The 18,572-nt window shown below is 44.0% G+C and overlaps 1 protein-coding gene and 1 long non-coding RNA gene across 8 annotated transcripts in view; one reads left to right on the top strand and one right to left on the bottom strand.

Annotated features, from left to right (window-relative positions):
* Window positions 1-1,905: 1,905 nt before the first annotated feature.
* On the bottom strand, window positions 1,906-18,045 carry LOC137436843 (uncharacterized). Of its 4 annotated transcripts, none has more exons than XR_013625051.1 (3): window positions 18,007-18,045; window positions 5,587-5,721; window positions 1,906-2,623 (listed from the first exon to the last, which is right to left on the bottom strand). It is a non-coding gene; the product is annotated as an uncharacterized LOC137436843 (long non-coding RNA). The 4 variants fall into 4 exon arrangements; XR_013625050.1 differs by lacking the exon at window positions 18,007-18,045 and adding an exon at window positions 17,715-17,800; XR_013625052.1 differs by lacking the exon at window positions 18,007-18,045 and adding an exon at window positions 17,432-17,665.
* The window catches only part of NFYB (nuclear transcription factor Y subunit beta), a 30,948-nt gene continuing 30,191 nt past the window's right edge, over window positions 17,816-18,572 (top strand). The window contains exon 1 of one of the 4 annotated variants that reach the window (XM_068131006.2): window positions 17,816-18,179. The gene's annotated coding sequence lies outside the window, so the exon portion shown is untranslated. Of the gene's footprint in view, window positions 18,254-18,572 lie in introns of all 4 variants that reach the window. The other 3 variants (XM_068131007.2, XM_078787150.1, XM_078787151.1) reach the window with 3 other exon arrangements.

Raw genomic sequence — 18,572 nt, 5'->3', positions numbered from 1 at the left:
GAATTCCACATAGCTATTTGGGCAGTGTATAAGTCAACAGATCGCTGTCTCCATCGATCTTGCCGAGGCTGTAACACCTATCGGCTCAAAATCCTTTTAACTGTTGACTTGGTAGTTTTTACAATGAAGGAAACATTAACAATGTTGTTAAAAGTTTATTTTGTGAGTAATTTATGATTGGAGATATGTTGTTTGGAATGAAAAAAGAGATATCGAGTTCAAGTGAATGACGACATGCCGTGATGGTTTCTACTTTCTGAACGTGGACTTCGCGGATCGCCATATGCAGATTCGCCACGGACCCACGATCGATGTTTCTATACGTGAACGTACCCGTTTGTTTGCGAACGGGTACGTTTTTCATGGAAGTCCTTCACGAACTTGCTGTCCATGTCTGATGTGCGACTGAAAGTGCTACAGGAATGTGGAATTTATTGGTTTCATGCTTTAGCATTCGCCGTATCTGCATTGCCTGTTTGCTTCTGGCCTCCCACCCGTGCGTAGCACGGGTATCTCACTAGTATTAATAATCGAGGAAGTAAGGAATTCGCCTCGGTTTGTTGATAGTAATATCATTTTCGAAATAATGATAACGTAACGTTAATATTATAATAAATCAAATCGTAACACTAATCTCTTCATAGTGACTGCAAACTTACTGGAAGTTAAAATATATCAGTTTTGTGTCTGTTACGTCATTACATCTATGATATCATTACGATGGCTGAGTCCACCGACAAAATTTTAATTTACAAGTACACCCGCTCACTATGGGAGCTGCAGGAAGGGTCATTCCTCTTTGGGGTATATAGATTACAGTCGATCTATGGTCGGGTCTCAAGAACATTGGGTGTGTTCATTTACCAAGTTTCTTGTGGAGAGATCGCCAAGTGGTTTAAAGGAAGACTCCAGACCCAAACATTTTTAAAATTATTTAAATCTTTAGAATTAGGTAATGTTTAATTTTTTAAAAGGAAAAAAAATTAAAAGCTAAATTAGTCGTAAAATGCGTTTTTAAAAAGGCACGATAAAAAAAAAAAAATCTAGTTCTGGAATCCTTGTGACTGACGTCAAACGAGGTATAGATCTCAGCTGATCACGGTGCACACAGTGCATAAACATGGCAGACATGGCAGAAGAAGAAGTGTCTGACTGAATCGCTCGATATTTCCTCCGATCTGTCGGACTTTTCAGCCGATGAATACGTATCAGAGGCTGAGGAAAGTATTGTAGAAGAATCTGATATAGAACCACCTCTAGAGGCCATTTTTTCCCGCAGAGCAGGGGTTGGCCTTTTTCGGGCACCTTGGTCCCCTTTTTGAAGCAATGTTTTTTTTATGGCCGGATGCCCTTCCTGCCGCCAACCCTGTTAGTCGCCTCTCGCGACACACAAGGAATTACCAGTGAACTGGTACTCAATTTGCCAACCTCGGAAGGATGACAGGCTGAGTCAACCCCCCTGGTGTTAATTCAGCGATCACCGGGATTCGAACCCAGGATCCCAAGCTGGCACCCTAACCGCTAAGCCAACACCAGGCTCTAGAAATTGATATAGAACGGAGAGAATTTGGTGTTCAACCATGTCAGTTTGAGCCGGAATACGGCAACGAAGATCCAGAGGCCAATATGGAGGTCGAAGTGGAAAACGATGAAGATGATGCTGAACGGCTCGCAGATTTAGATTACTGGTACGTGTTGGACTAGCCTACTTGTTGATAGTTTCGGTTAAATATGCGAGGAATATTTATATCAAGCGAGTGTTATTGCAGTAGTGACTTTGTTTGATCGATAAAACGGTAAAAACCCGATCGCCCTGTGCCTGTATCATGGCGTATTGGCGTAGCCACAGACACGCAGGCTGCAGCTACTGAGTGTAGTGTACAAATGCACTCGTCACTGTACGTCGGCGTTTCGTAGAATTTTGGCCAATTTATTTATATTTATGGCAGGCATGTTCTGCTAGACCCCGAAATAAGTCGATACATAAACAATTATGCTCGCATCCCGGGAGGGGGGAGGAAGGGGAAGGGATAGCCCACATTTTATACATGACACAAACATCATTTACGATTTAGTGTCGGCCTAGGCCTATGCATTGCAAGTGTCTTTGGGGACACACAGTGACAGTACACTCGCATTCGAGCCTGTTTATCATTATAATACCATTGTTTTTCTTGAATGAAAGGGGGGTTCATAATCTCTCAATTTATGGATGCGTACATACTTCAAAGGGGCTCTTCAATCATGAAACGTTGTTCACACTTGACATGCAAATATTGGTAAAAACCAGCAAAATAAATTGGCTACCTATTATACATTATATTTTGTTTCTAGGACTGCACTCCGAGTACTAACACAGTGCCCAGCCAAATGTTATGGCCCTTTAGGCCACTTAAAGGTGCACTTTATTGAATCTTGCATGAGGAATCTCGCTTCTTGCTTTCTTTCTTGCTTTAATAATAATCTTGCTTTTTGCTTGCTTCTTGCTTTATTGAATCTCGTCGACTTGGTAGGACCTTTCCATCGTGCTCGAGTTCGTCGGACAAACCTCTTCCAAGTGTTATTCCTGGCAACATCCTTTGGGAATTCATGCAGTGTTCGCACAAAAGGCTCCGAGCCTTTGCTGCACCCGTACAAAACACAACTATAAACCATTTAGAATCCGATATGCAGGACAATATAACTAGAATAGAAACACTCCATACTATTGTATTGTATTGTAAACCATTTGTAAAGTATTTCCGGCTTCCCTGATCACCTCGTGTGAGTCATACTGTGCATGGGCACGTGGTCTAAGATTTGCAGAAGCGTTTTCGTCGATGGTCTATTATTGGCGCATTTAAGGTCGGATTACAAGGAAACGACTTCGCGGGTTGATATTATTTTTTTAGATGATGTTATGTACTGATCAAAGATTATGTAGAAGCATTTAACAAAAAAAACAACATTTGGGGTCTGGAGTCTTCCTTTAAGCATTCGAGCAAGCACTCCATTCAAAACCCTTAAGGTACGGCTGGCCTGGCAAGCGCTAGCTAGCTGCTTAGTAAATGAGCACACCTCCAACCCTTGTGGGGTACATAGATTACAGTAGATCGTCGCTCAGTTCTGCAAGTAAAACTTACCTCACGGTTGTCGGGATTCCTCCAAATTTCTTTGTTTAATGCTATGAGCTGCATTAGTGACTGTTCGAAAAGCTAAACATATGTGTTTGTGGTTTATAATATTTTACAAGCCCGGCTACACCACTGTTAGACTTTTGGTCTTGTTTAGGCCCCTGTCACACATAGGCGGATATTTTGGCGACTACTGGCGACTGCCGGCGATCAAGATTTTTCGGCGACTACTGGCTATTTCGGGCGGTCAAATATGGTCAGGCGGCAGTATGGCGACTGCAGGCGGCCACATTGCGACTGCATTGCGACGACGCCCCGAGTGGGATGGCGACTGTTGAAGATCGACGACGACTGCATTGCGGATGCACGGCGGCAGCGTGGCGACAGTCTGGCGGCTAGATTACAACCGATGGCGGATCGCGGCGACTGCATTGGGGCCGGGTGGCGGTTTACTCCGACGTCCGCAAGACTGCAATAAGACCGCCGGCGATTGGAGACGATTCACACAACTTTTTAAATCTTTATTTCTCTATTTTAGATTTCACTTTATTCATTTCAATGATGTATGACATGAAGCATAAAGATGTTTGATGTACAATAAGGAAGTTAATAAAGATGCATCATTGTAATGTAATAATCAAACTTTTCTGCAGGGAGAGAGAATGGAAATCAAGTCCAACAAATTATTTCCACTGGTCCCAAGTCCCATAAATAAAGTTTCCAAAGGACCAAAGTCCCAAAAATAAAGTTCCCAAAAGTCCCAAGTCCAAACAATAAAGCCATATCCTTGTCGGCACCACAGGACCTCACTCCACGGAGACCCTCACACCATCCTGTCTTGCCATGGAATCGTGGTATGTCGTAATGCAGTCGCCAGGCAGTCGTAGCTCTGTTGCCAATGGCCGTAACTCGGCCGCCACTAGTCCTACTGCTGTCGTCGTCAGTCTCCCATAGCCGCAGGGGAGACGTGGCAGTTCTTCTGTAGTCGATATGCAGCCGCAACAGTGTCGGCCCGTAGTCGGGAAGATGCCGCAGGAAGGCCGTATGGCATTCGCATCTCTGCCGTGCTAGCTGGTGGGGCGATGCTGGGGCGATTGCGGAAGACTATGAGCGACTGGGTTGCGGCCGCTTTACGGTCTTATTACGGATACCGACGACAGCATGGCGGTTCCATCACGACAGCATGGCGGATCTTTTTTGAGGACGACTGAGCGCGCCGTTTTTAAACATTAAAAAGAATATTTGGCCCCTTTGCGGCTCTTGCCGACTGCAGCCAACCTGGGGAGGATAACCACGACTACAGAAGACCGTCCATTACGGTTTCATTACGATTGTCGGCGGGTGGTGGCGATTTTTCCAGTCGCCAGTAGTCGCCGACAAATCCGCCAATGTGTGACGTAGGCTTTAATGACAATTATGGCGCCACAGGTCACGTGGTACTTTCCATCTTGGAAAAAACGAAAAACTTTGCACATCTATATCTCCGAAAGTACTGCATAGCAAAAAATGGAGACATGGCTCATTGAAACAACCTCTCCATTGGGGAATAACATATGCCAATGATGATGTCATAGGTGCTTCCATTATGACGTCATAATTCGACAAGTACAAAACTTCATCCGATCAAGATAACATTTCTTGAGCATCATCTATGGATAAATTGGTGGAGAGAAAAAAAAATGATGACGGCATCGGTCATGTGGTTCGGCCGCCATGTGTTTTAACACAAAAGCCTTAAAAACCACTAAAAACATATCCCGACGAGGGTCTGAAATCTCTCATTGCTCTTTCTTGTGTTATTGTTACAGGAATGGAGGCTTATATCCCCTTCTCTTTTAAGTCTATCTCTCCTACCAACTCTTGGTTTAATCATTCCTGCTATGCGGCCATTCGTGCAAGAGTGGCAGCATATCGGACATGGAAAAACTCTTCTTCATCCGATTCGCATTCAGCTTTCATATCTGCTAGAAGTCATTACAAACATGGTATTCGTGAGGCGAAGCATTCCTTTATCCAAAATAAATGGGACAACCTCTCATCTTCTTCCACTAATATATTGTTGCGGTTTTTCAAAGCCCGTTCCCTTACAAAGGGGAGATTAAGCCCCTTTTTCTCTCTAGGTCTTCGAAAGCGCGAGAACGAGTCGTGGAAAAGGGTCTCGGGACAATTTCGCACGTACCTTGAGTACCCACGCCGCAGCGGAAGCGGGGATCGAGTCTCGCACGAACCACGCGTGATTGCGTACACCCGAGCGGATGGCGTACCACGTGACCCGTGCTGTTACCTTTCTTATAGAACCCGATCAGAGCGATCTATTTCGTACCATGCGAGGTCAATGATGGAAAACACAAGATGGTCGAATCAAAAGGAAGAACATATTTATTTACACTAGTTACAATGATTTGGTAGAAGAAGGGACACAGGGCAGAACTTAAACAGTCTTACTTATTTCCCAGACAATGGACCCACTTACACACACAGGGAGATGGAGGAAGAATGTTCGCGCGCCGAACGCGCCTGCTGTGGTCGCTCCAGGAACAGCTCACCTGGCGTGGCCCTCTGGCAGTCACAGCACGTATCCCGGCGAAGGCAGGCAGGCGGGAAAATCCTCAAGGCACGTACAGTCATGTGAAAAATTAAGTGCACCCCATGTAAAGTTTTGACTTTTTCAACATATTACAACATACAGCTATTTGATCTTCATTTCAACAATATTGATAGATAAAGGTGATATAATATAACAAATATCATGAAACATTTACATTTTGTAGTCCATTGTATAATTTAAATAAACATAAATGCAAATTTCGCATGTGGAAAAAGTAAGTACACCCCTACATTTATCACTACTTCAAATACCTAAAATTAGAACCAGGTGCACCAGCTCAGGTGCAAATGATTAGAACATCGTTAGAGAGGATCTTGGAGGAACCTGTTTTATTTAAACCTCAGACATTTCGTTTGGTTTGCTCTTTGTTGTTGAAGTGTGCGGCGTCACCATGCCTCGATCAAAAGAGCTCTCTGAGGCCTTCAGAAAGAAGGTTATAGATGCCTACGAGTCTGGGAAGGGATTTAAAAAGATCTCCAAACAATTTAAAATCAATCATTCGACTGTCCGGAAGATCATCTACAAGTGGAGAAGATTCCAAACAACTGCCAACTTGTTCAGGCCATGCCGCCCCAGCAAGTTCAGCCCGAGAGCAGACCGCAAGATGATGAAAGAAGTCTCGAAGAACCCCAGAATGTCATCACGGAACCTACAGGTAGCTCTTGCCACTGTTGATGTCAAAGTGCACGAGTCTACCATGAGAAAGAGGCTGCACAAATTTGATCTGCATGGGAGGTGTGCCAGTAGGAAACCTTTGCTGTCCAGAAAGAACATCAGGGCAAGACTAAAGTTTGCCAATGAACACCGAGGCAAAGACCAGCACTTCTGGAACAATGTGCTCTGGACAGATGAGTCAAAGGTAGAGTTATTTGGCCACAGTACTACAAGACATGTTTGGCGAAAACCAAAGACAGCATTTGACCACAAGAACCTGATACCAACTGCAAAGCATGGTTGTGGAAATATTATGGTTTGGGGCAGCTTTGCTAAATCAGGGCCTGGGCAGCTCACCATCATAGAATCCACTATGAATTCTTCATTGCACCAGAGGGTGCTTGAGGATAATGTGAGGCCATCTGTCAGAAAGTTGAAGCTCAACCGAAGGTGGACCTCGCAACATGACAATGACCCTAAACATACCAGTAAATCCTCCAAATCCACCAAGGAATGGCTGAAAAGAAAGAAATAGAGGGTTGTGGAAAGGCCAAGTCAAAGCCCGGATCTAAATCCCATCGAGATGTTGTGGGGGGATTTGAAACGAGCTGTGCATGCAAGAAATCCCTCAAACATCGAACAGCTGAAAGAATTCTGCATGGAGGAGTGGGCAAAAATTTCTCCCAGTCAATGTCAGAGACTGGTTGACAGTTATAAGAAACGCCTACTTGAGGTTGTTTCTGCCAAAGTGGGCAATACCACCTATTCGAGCCAAGGGTGCTTTTTAAGCGTCTTTGGGCTTCTCGAAAAGCGCTATATAAAATAAATATATTATTATTATTATTAAGGGTGTACTTACTATTTCCACATGCGAAATTTGCATTTATGTTTATTTAAATTACACAATGGACTATAAAATGTAAATGTTTCATGATATTTGTTATATTATATCACCTTTATCTATCAACTAGGGCATTGCCCGTACGTGGGTGCCCGTTCCGTGGCCAAAAAAAAAAAAAAACGCTACCCGTACGCTCTACCCCGCCCGTACGCCCGTAAACAAAAAAAGCAACGCTCTTCGCTTCCGCCCTTCGCTCTGACTGAATTGGGAGAAATAATGCGCATAAGAAATCGAATTACGTACCGTAATGGCGGTCAGCTCGTAACGCGCTCAGCTCCGCTCGTCTCACATCGGCCACGCCTACGCAACAGAGCGTTCTGTGATTGGCTGCCGGAAGATAAGTCGTCACTGTCCGGAAGTTCGCAAATCGCAGTTAGGATGAATCGTTTTAATTTAATCGCAGTTTGAATTCGTTTTAAAACATAGTTTAACGGCAACATAGTTGAAAAGCCTTGCCTTGCTGCAAACAGCTGCTGCAAACAACAACAACATGGAAGGCTGCACTGTCCGGAAGTTGGCATATCGCAGTTACGATTATTTTAGTGTTAATGGCCAATTATTCAATTAGCGCCAACGTATTTTGGCTGTTTGCAATTTAATCGCAAGGAAAAGTAGAAAGAGAAGAGGGAAAAAAAGAAAAGCCTTGCATTAACGCATTAACGCTTGCATTGCATTAACGGTTCGGCACACGTGATAGCTCGCTGCTCTCTGATTGGTTGAAGCGTTTTTTGGACATAGCTCGGTAGGTACTTGTCCGATTAATTACAAACCTTGAAAAGGCACATCCTCGGGTCCCCAGCAATATACCTGGCAAGTTTCAAGTATATCGGACCCGTGGTTGTCGAGAAACAGCGGTCACAGACACACAGACACACAGACAGACACACAGAGATTGCTGGAATTATAGATAGATATTGTTGAAATGAAGATCAAATAGCTGTATGTTGAAATATGTTGAAAAAGTCAAAACTTTACATGGAGTGTACTTACTTTTTCACGTGACTGTATATCGGCAAAGGTAGGCAGAAGGAAATACGCGCGTCTGTGACCCGGCGCGGCTCGTCTTTACAGCGCGATTAATACTGCGCAGGGCACGGGGAGCAGGGTAAGTTCATGTGCAACGGGGTTATGCTCAACTCAACTGAACTGCTGTATTCTCACAACTCCGATCTCGTAACTGGTCTGACTTGCCCTGCGCTCATCTCATAACTGAGAACTGAGGCGGGGGGGTTCTGGGCACAGGGTTATATCGCCCCGCCCTAGCCCGACTCGAACGTTCCAAACCCCGCCTTTTGCCGCAGTGGTAAGTCACTCCCCTCGAGCCCTGATTGGCGGCTCGCGCTTACCGTTGGCTCCTCCTCCACCTTCCTTTGGCCTTGGTCGACTTGTTCAGGCCTGCCTCGTGGCATTTCACACCAAAACCAAAAGCATTGAAGCATCGTAAGGGCACCTAATTCTCATTATCTTACTCAACGCAAAACTAACACAGGAAAGAACTACGCTTACATTTACTAAGAAATAAACGAGCTTAAACGAGGCTACATGTTGCAGTGTAACTAACTAGGAGGGGAAATTAACCTTTATTATAAAAATACAAAACCGCAACAATATCTTTCTAATCCTTAGCTAAAAGTATTTCCAACAACTTATGTTGCTCTACCTTTCCTTCGCTGTTCCATTCCGATGATACTATAGCTGTCTCTCTGACTGATAAAGTAACTCTTTTTCGTTCTCTTTCCTCCTCCAATTCCACACTGGATGACTCTAACATTCCATCTTTCTTTCATTACGAATGCCTGGGCGTCTTCTCTGAGAGATTTTGGGGAATCCTTTGTTGTAGGCTTTGATATCTCAAAAGATTGGACAGAGTTTGACATCAGGGTCTGATATCCAAGCTTCCCTCTTTCAGCTTTCCTCCTTCACTTTGCTCTCTCTTATGAAGCTTTCTCTCTGACCGCTCTATCTCCGTAATTGTTGATGGTTCAACATCTTCCTCCTTCCCAATCAACAACGGTGTACCTCAGGGTTCTCTCCTGTCTCCAACACTCTTCCTTCTTTTTATCAATGATCTTCCTCCTTCTACATGGCAATGAATGGGATGGCAACATAGAGAGTAACCCAGTTTTAGGACCGGCAGAGAACATAACTGAGAAGGAGGTTGAGGAAGCGATAAAAGCAATGAAGAGTAGAAAAGTGGGAGGGTCGACAGGAGTTGTGAGAGATATGTTGAAGGCAGCGGGAAGTTGGGGTGTGAAGAGAATGACAGAGATCTGCAATCTGGTGGTGAAAGAAGGCCACATTCCAGTGGATTGGGAACTGAGTACCCTCGTCCCTCTATACAAGGGGAAAGGTGACCCTCTGGACTGTGGCTTGGATAGAGCAATAAAGTTATTAGAGCATGGAATGAAGGTATTGGAAAGGGTGTTATAGAAATGGATAAGGAATAAAGTGAAGATCGACGAAATGCAGTTTGGATTTATGCCAGGAAGAGGAACGACAGAAGTGCTTTATATTGTAAGGCAATTGCAGGAGAAGTACATGGAGAAGAGGAAGAAGTTGTTTCTTGGGTTTGATGATCTGGAGAAAGCATTCGATAGGGTTCCACGCGAAGTAGTGACATTGGCATTGAGGAAGTTAGGAGTGGAGGAATGGCTGATCAGAGTAGTGATGGCAATGTACGAGAGAGCGCACACAGCTGTAAGGACGAAGGACGGAAACAGTGGTGAGTTTAGGGTGAAGGTGGGAGTGCATCAGGGGTCGGTACTAAGTCCACTACTAATTGTAGTTGTGATGGAGGTGCTGGCTCGGAACGCAAAGGACGGTTTACCGTGGGAGTTGTATGCAGATGATCTGGTGTTGATTGCTGAGAGTAGGGATGGACTGAAGGAGAAGATGAACAAGTGGAAGGTATGTATGTAGGCAAAAGGTCTGAAGGTGAATATCAGAAAAACGAAGGTGATGGAGAGTGGTAAAGCATGTGGTGAGGTGGAAAGAACTGGGAAGTGGCCGTTTGCTGTGTGCAAGAAGGGTGTCGGAGTGCACTCCATTCAATGTACAATGTGCGCCAAGTGGGTTCATCAAAAATGTAGTGGTCTGAGAGGATCATTAACAAGTGTGACAGCTACATTCAAGTGTAAGGTGTGCACAGAGGGAGCTTCAGATGTAGGAAATGTTGAGTTGGATCTTGGAGACGGCGTGAAGCTGGAAGGTGTGAAAACATTTTGCTACCTAGGAGACATGCTGAATGGAGATGGTGGATCAGACTCGGAAACGGTTGCTAGAGTGAGATGTGCATGGAAGAAGATTCGGGAACTGAGTGGCGTGCTGATGAGGAGGGGAGTGTCGTTGAAGCTGAAGGAAAAGGTGAATGCTGCATGTGTGAGAAGTGTTATGATTTATGGGAGCGAGACATGGGTAATGAACGTAGAGCAGCAACGAAGGCTGGAAAGGGTGGAAATGCGAATGGTTCCGTGGATGTGTGGAGTATCGTTGAGAGAGAGGAAGCCAAATGATGAATTGCGAAAGATGATGGGAATAGAGCCTGTGATGGATGCTGTGATGAGAAACAGGTTGAGATGGTTTGGTCATGTGTTGAGGAAGGATGAAAGTAACTGGTTGAGAAGAGTGATGGAAATGAATGTAAAAGGAAGTAGAGGACGGGGAAGACCGAAAAAGACTTGGCTAAATGTGATGGAAGAAGAAATGTGGGCAAGGGGGTTAACAAGGGGAGATGTAGAAAATAGGGCAAAATGGAGAAGATTGTCATGGGGCCTGCAAGGCTAACCCCCGCTCTCGCAGGTGTTACGGGTTCGTCACTTCCGTCTTCGTGGTTTTCGTCCACTGGAAGCATTTTTAGTTTCATATACTATTATTGTTACAGTTTGAGTGCGAAATGGAGATAACTGTCTTCAAAGGTAAAAATTAGTGTTTCAAAAGAAAAACGAAATGGATCGAGAGAAACCGGAAGAGGAGGAAGAAGAGACTGGAGTGGATCGAGTGAGATCGGGAAAGGAAGGCCGATCTGCTTCGAGGTGTCGAGCGGACGCTGGTGGACATTGGTCACGAGCTAATATTGGTTTCCCCGGGAAAGGGATTCCTGTGACAGTGTCGTTATTGCTGTGGCAGATAAACCTGCATGACAGGTTTTGCTTTTGGTTCCGAAAGTGAATCATTGCTGGAGAGCAGGTGTGCCTCCATTACGGGCCTGTCCGCCATTTCACCTCGCACCAACCATTTCACCTTGCACCAGCGATTCGCCTGGTTCTCGTGTGTGTCGTGGATTTCGCTTGGGAATTCGCGGTTCTCCGCTTGGGAACTGCTGCTCGTTCATGTCAGCATCATTGTCTGGTGAACCAAAGGTGTGAATTCCCAGTCGCCTTTTGGGTGAACTTTTACCTGACCGACATCGGCCTGACCTCACTCAGCGGCTCTTCTGCAGCATCGACTGTCAGCCGTCCTGGGTTCAGGTCTCAGTACGACCTTTTTTCTTGTGATCACCGGAGTGTGGGTCGACTTTGGCCTGGTGTCGTGACAGTGACTTTGGGGGTGTTACAGTTCGCTCACGTGGAGTACCGTGAGTTATTGAGTTAAGAAACTGGTGGTACCATCATAGGAATTACATGGTGTTTGCTGTGCAATTGAGGTTTTCTTGTACTTGTGCAAGTTGTTATTATTGTGCGATATTAATACAATACTTGGTTTTTGGTATCGATTGATTGGTGTGGTTTCACCATTGGTCATTGGCACACAAAATAGCACATCTTTCTGCCGTGACTCCTTTCGGGGCTCGGAGGTACACCGTGACCGGGGTTTGGGGAGGAGCACGTAACAGGGAAAATGGCCGTAAAATGCCTGTTGTTGTTGTTGTTGTTATTGTTGTTCCTTCTTCTACAAATAACCAAATGCACTCATATGCTGATGACTTGACATTACATTCCTCCATGTTTTTCCCATCTGGCCCCATCTTCCCTCACTCGATCTACATCTCGTTTTATCACAGCCACCTCTTTAAATTAGGATTTGGACAAGATTTTCCAGTGGGGCAAATGTAATCAGGTTAAGTTTAATGCTTTTAAAACTGAATTTCTTCCCATCTCTCTCTAAAACTCTCTTCAACTACTTTGAAAACTCCACAATTACACAATGTGATTCAATCAACGTACTAGGTATTACCATAACATCAAATTTATCCTGGAATCCACACATTACTCAAATAGCTAAATCTGCCTCAAAGAAACTCAGAGTCCTGTTCAGATGTTGGAGATTCTTCTCCTCTGAACAGTTGCTTCAACTATATAAAGGATTGATTCGTCCTTGTATAGAGTACTGCTCTCACATCTGGGGAGGTTCTATCTCCACATACCTACTGGGTGTAATTGAATCGAAAGTAATCCGACTTATCAACTCTCCCAATCAGACCTCAAAACTCAACCGTCTCGAATTACATCGCAAAGTTGGTTCTCTTTCTCTTTTCTATAGATATTACTTCAGTTTATGTTCCCAAGAACTTGCTGCTGCTCCACCATTGGTGAGACCACGGAATACTCGACAAGCCACGTCTCATGATTATTGTGTGGCCATTGACAACTCAAGGGTGGGCCGTTATGATGTTTGTTTCTTCCCCTCTAATGCCAAACTTTGAAACTCTTTACCTTCCCATTGTATGACCACCATTTGATATCGTGCATATTGAGAGTCCATCGAAAACCATTCAACGGAGGAAATTGAAACTTTACCACATGTTACATGACCATTTGATATCACTCATATTGAGTGTACATGGAAAACCGTTCAACGGAGGAAATTTAAACTTTACCACATGTTACATGACCATTTGATATCGCTCATATTGAGTGTACATCGAAAACCGTTCAACGGAGGAAATTTAAACTTTACCACATGTTACATGACCATTTGATATCACTCATATTGAGTGTACATCGAAAACCGTTCAACCGAGGAAATTGAAACTTTACCACATGTTACATGACCATTTGATATCGCTCATATTGAGTGTACATCGAAAACCGTTCAACCGAGGAAATTGAAACTTTACCACATGTTACATGACCATTTGATATCGCTCATATTGAGTGTACATCGAACCCCGTGCGAAATTAGAATCATTGTAATCGCCTCAGCCTTGCTTGGTTGGTGAAAAAAAGCGAAGTACAATTATCAGTTTTAACGATCTACCGATTTACACTTTAGGCTGGTTAAAAAAAAATTCCTGTTTATCATCGCCGCCCGCCCCATAAAAGTCGCCCGCCCCTAAAAAAAATTATTTTTCTTTTTGCTTGCGAAGTCAGTAAAATCCGTTCCCGCTCAGTGGAACAGGTTAGAATTTTGTATGTGCTCGCGTACTGTCTGAGCCAAGTTACATGTGCGCGCGTACTGTCTGAGCCAAGTTACATGTGCGCGCGACAGTTTGACAGAAAATGTCGTTCGTTGTTTGCCAAATTCGGTGAACGTCCAGTGTTCTAAAGGCCTGGGTTGGTGTCAAAGTGCCAGAAAATATCACTCCAGACGAACTGTATTATGAGCTCGTGTCGGGAATGCTTGATGGTAAGAAATATAACTGTTTTAATGTACGTTGTTGTTGCTGTTGTTGAATATTTAGTGTGTGCGGGTTTTCCCCCTCACTCGCCATTTACGTGGACCGCAAGGTTTTGCTTCTGATAAATGGGGTGTGCGCTTCCTTATTTTATTCATAAAGAATGGTGGGAAATGTTGGACTCCAGTTCTGTTCTAAACTAAAATCTGTCGATATATCTGTACTGGGATCCCAGATCTGTATTTCTAGTTTTCATTCCCGGGTGGTTCAAAATTCCAAACCAAATCCAGACTTGGAAAAAACAGAATTTCAGTACAAAACACTGTATTTGATCTGAGACTGATGAATACTTGCAATTATTAGTTGTGAAAGTGTGTGTGTGTGTGTGTGTGTGTGTGTGTGTGTGTGTGTGTGTGTGTGTGTGTGTGTGTGTGTGTGTGTGTGTGTGTGTGTGTGTGTGTGTGTGTGTGTAGGGGGGAGGGGTGCTTATTTTTTCAATGTACAATTTTTCCCCACATTTTTGTTGTTTGAACCTTGATGTTTGTGGCTTGGCTGATAGGTAAACAGTATAGTAGACAATATACAAGTATATTTTATGGTGATTTTTCTTTTTCAGGTGTACCAATTGAGGACACCAATGGAGTGGTAAACATCTCAGTGGGAGATAAAAAGACTATGACCCATGTTGCAGCTAGAGATTCAACATTGGCAGATGTCATCAATACCCTTGGAAATTTCATTGAGTTCGTTATTACTGTCCTGGATCAGCCAAACCATCAGAAGACCAATGAACATAATGCTTTCGATATGTATGAATGCTATGGCAATAGCTGCTGATAGATACATGTACGCACCTACCAACCCTACCGATTCGCGCGGTAGCCTACCGATTTTCTATAGCTCCCAACGCATACCGATTTTATTAGTCAGACATACCGCATTTGGAAATTGTTATTGGAAAAAAATCACAACATCACAACATCATTGTTGTGATGCCTAATCACAACATCATTTCTCGACATGCCAGTAGTCAATTCCACGACTGGTGAGAATATTTCCACGGCATTAAAGGACTCTACGAAAGTGTGACTTAAGCCTGAAACAATGCATTGCTTTCTCGTCGGACAATGCCTCAGTAATGACTGGTCGACATCGTGGCGTCATGGGGTACCTCCAAAAAGACACAAACACAGACATCTACCTGATGGGCTGTCCTTGTCACTTAAGCGCCCTGGCAGCCAAGGCAGGTGGCAAGGCTCTGAAGGGTTTTGATCCTGAGGACTTTGTCATAGATTGTCATTCCAGGACCCTTTGATCAGGAATGCGGTCATTGTGGACCCAGCCTCCTCCAAGACAGCTTCCATGCAGAGCCCACTTACACTGGTTGAACAGCTCCCTGCATCTGTTACCCCAGAAGAGAACAGAGATGCGCTGTGCAGAGAGTTCTGCACATGTCAGTCAGATGTCACCCTGCCAGCATATGACCCAGATGAGAGGGTGGATGTGTTTTGGGCAGCCATGGAGAAGATGACGGACCCTGCCACCAGCCAGCCCATTTAACCATCGCTCTGTAGACTGGCCAAACACGTCCTGCTGATCCCTCACAGTAACGCCTACTGTGAGTCCCTTTTCAGCATGGTCAAGAAAATGACAACTGATCAGAGGAGCACGTTGGGACGCGGCAAGGAAGGTCACGCCAAGTCAAGCGTGTACGAGGACAGCCATGGCGTCAGAAACACTCTGTGTGGTTTGCTGGCAGGGAAGATTAACATCTTCAAGCCGGATGGAGTCAGCTGCTTCTCGTGGAAGCCAGATGCCGACCTTCTTAAGAAGGCCAAATCTTCCACCTACCAGGCTCTGAATAGCTAAATGTGCATCTTAACTGTTCAAACCTGAAAACTGTAAATATGTGTGAAACTGTAAATATGTTATGAAATCAGAGTGGCCAGTCATTTCATTCATAAAGATGTATCAGTGAGTTTATGTAAACTCTTGTGTATATGTATGGGCACATACATGTAGAGCTTGGACAGTGAGTAATTTATGGAAACGTGACTGATGATCATGATGTCTCAGAAAAATAAAGATTGGTGAGTAGATCAACCATGTTAAGTTTTCTCTTTTTCACTCTAAAAATATGTTGATATATTTCAGCTAACTGTGGTCTCAAAATGCAGGAGATTGCACCATTTTGCTTCATTATTTTGAAAATTTCCCGGGGGACATGCCCCCGGATCCGCCTAGGGACGCGTGCGACCAGCCTACCGCTTTTCTTTCAAAAAAGGTTGGCAGGTATGCAAGTATGGCAACCGGACATTATTCTTAAAAGCTGAAGTTTTGGTCTACCATTGTTATATGTATCACTATCAGCAAATATTAAAAGTAAACAGAACTCAATGTGACATAGGTTTCTTTATTTTCTTTATTTGAATCGTATCAGTGCGTACATACGAATAGTCAGGTTCACTATGTTAACAAATGTAATTTCGTTCAAAATTTTGGTAGATTAGCAAAACTATACATTTTTGGAATATTCAGAGCATGAGGAATCCAAAAATTAATGTTTACATTTGCGTAGACACCTTTGCGAAAATGACACAGGACAGTGATGAAGATAGTCAGGTTCACTATGTTAACAAATATAATTTCTTTCAAAATTTTGGGATTAGCAAATCTGTACATTTTTGGAATCTTCAGAGCATGGAGAATCTGAAAATCAATGTTGGCATTTGCACAGACACCTGCATGGCCGCCATTTTGGATTTTGAAAATGGCCGCCATAAAATACATATTTTGCGCGATCTCGGCTTCTAGTCAACCTAGAGAATTAATTAAATATGCTAATCCTATGTTTTCTGGGTCAAGGAATCCAATAAAGGCCTCAAAATAGTGCTCAGGATTACAGAAAAGCAACAAACAAAGGTAATTGAAAACCATTGTCTTTATATTTGTGATATAACTGTATTACATAATACATGATATTGCAAGTCCTTTGAAGTTATAGGTTGTTATAGGAAGTTATAGGTAGTATCAGATTGAACTATAAGTCCTATACACAGGATCTACGAGGTCTATACCGTTCAGGAATATGCTTTTACAGATCTTCATCACTGTCCTGAGTGTCATTTTCGCAAAGGTGTCTATGCAAATGCAAACATTAATTTTTGGATTCCTCATACTCTGAATATTCCAAAAATGTATAGTTTTGCTAATCTACCAAAATTTTGAACGAAAAAACATAGTGAACCTGACTAGAAGGTTTACTCGTTTAGAAATCATAACATGATTCATCATGTATGTCCGATTAAGTATATTTAAGAAAAAAACATATTGTGCGTTGAATAATCCATTAAAATTTCACTCTGAAAAACAAACAACAACAAAAAGAAATCCCTCCCGCCCTCCCTACCCACTTTTTTGAAAAAAAGTGATAAACAGGAAAAAAAAATTTTAACCAGCCTAAATAGCGATATATTCTGGCGTCTATAATCAACCTTAGTAGTGATGAAAACACTCGAGTACGACGATAAAAGCAACTTTGTAAAGGCTTATGAACGTACTCGAGAACACACTTTTCAAAGTATAAATTTGTACACATTTACCTCAGAAGTGTAGATAGATGCGATTACAAATTTGAAGGTCTGCACGGGGTATTTTATGAGGACTACCTCGGTGATGCGAATAAACAAGTGAATAAAAGTAAAACAAAAGCGATTCCCTTTTTATCTCCCCGGAATTCCATCAAACCCCATCACCATTTGATCCCACAGGAACTCCTTCACTATCCCTCTTAAACTCATTCGCTCTCTCAAGGACACATTCGCTCTCTCAAGGACACATTCTCTCAGCTTTGGACTCATTCGCTATGCCTTGGATAATGTATACCTTCGTCTCGGACTCTCGACTCTCGGCTTATCCATTCGCTTTCCTTTGACTCATTCTCTTTCGACCGACTCATTTGCTGTCTGCTGACTCATTCTCACTGCCGCTGAGTCATTCGCTATGTCTCTGAAGTCATTCTCCGTTTTGAAATTCAATAATTGCACTACCATCGACGTTTCTGCCCTACAACAGACTCATTCGCTCTCCTCTGCTTTCACCCATTTTCGTCAGTCATTCGTCATTCGCTGTCCCATTGACACTTGCCGAATGATGAATTATTCAGCCGCTAATTTACCTGTTCCCTTCCCCACCGCTCGATAATATTCCTCCCACCCCTCGGAGAAACGGCCGGAAGTGACGTCACCCTCTCCCCGACTGGCTCTCCGTTCGTCCATCTTAGCGGCTTCACCAACCAGGGCCCATCGACGGCAGCCAACCGCGGCCCGCCCGCCCCGGCTCCCCGCTCAGGTTCGTCTCCTCCCGCCCAATGAGGCCGCCCGACCAGGCCCGACCCGCGGAGCACGATGACGATGACAACTGCAGTGAGCAGCGTCTGTCCGTCCGGTCGTTTGTCGGGTTTGGTGGATGTCTGTGTTTTCTCCCGCCTTCCGAGGATCCGTTCGGGCCGATCTTCGTGTTTTCTCAGTGTCCTCTTGGGTCCAGTTTCTCACTCATCTCATGGGAGAGTGTGCGCCCCACTCACGTACACACGGCGTGCATCAGCCACACATCACATGGAATGCGATTTGTTACTATTTATCCGAATCACGTGATGGCCTTTTCCCATCCATCACGGGTTCAAAGTTCACGTGCCGTCGGAATCTCGACGTGACATTTACAGGTCGATTCGCAGTTGAGGGT

Source organism: Myxine glutinosa, chromosome 11, assembly GCF_964187855.1.
Source record: "Myxine glutinosa chromosome 11, kmMyxGlut1.1, whole genome shotgun sequence".
NCBI lineage: Eukaryota > Metazoa > Chordata > Myxini > Myxiniformes > Myxinidae > Myxine > Myxine glutinosa.
This window is presented reverse-complemented; position numbering and strand designations above follow the sequence as displayed.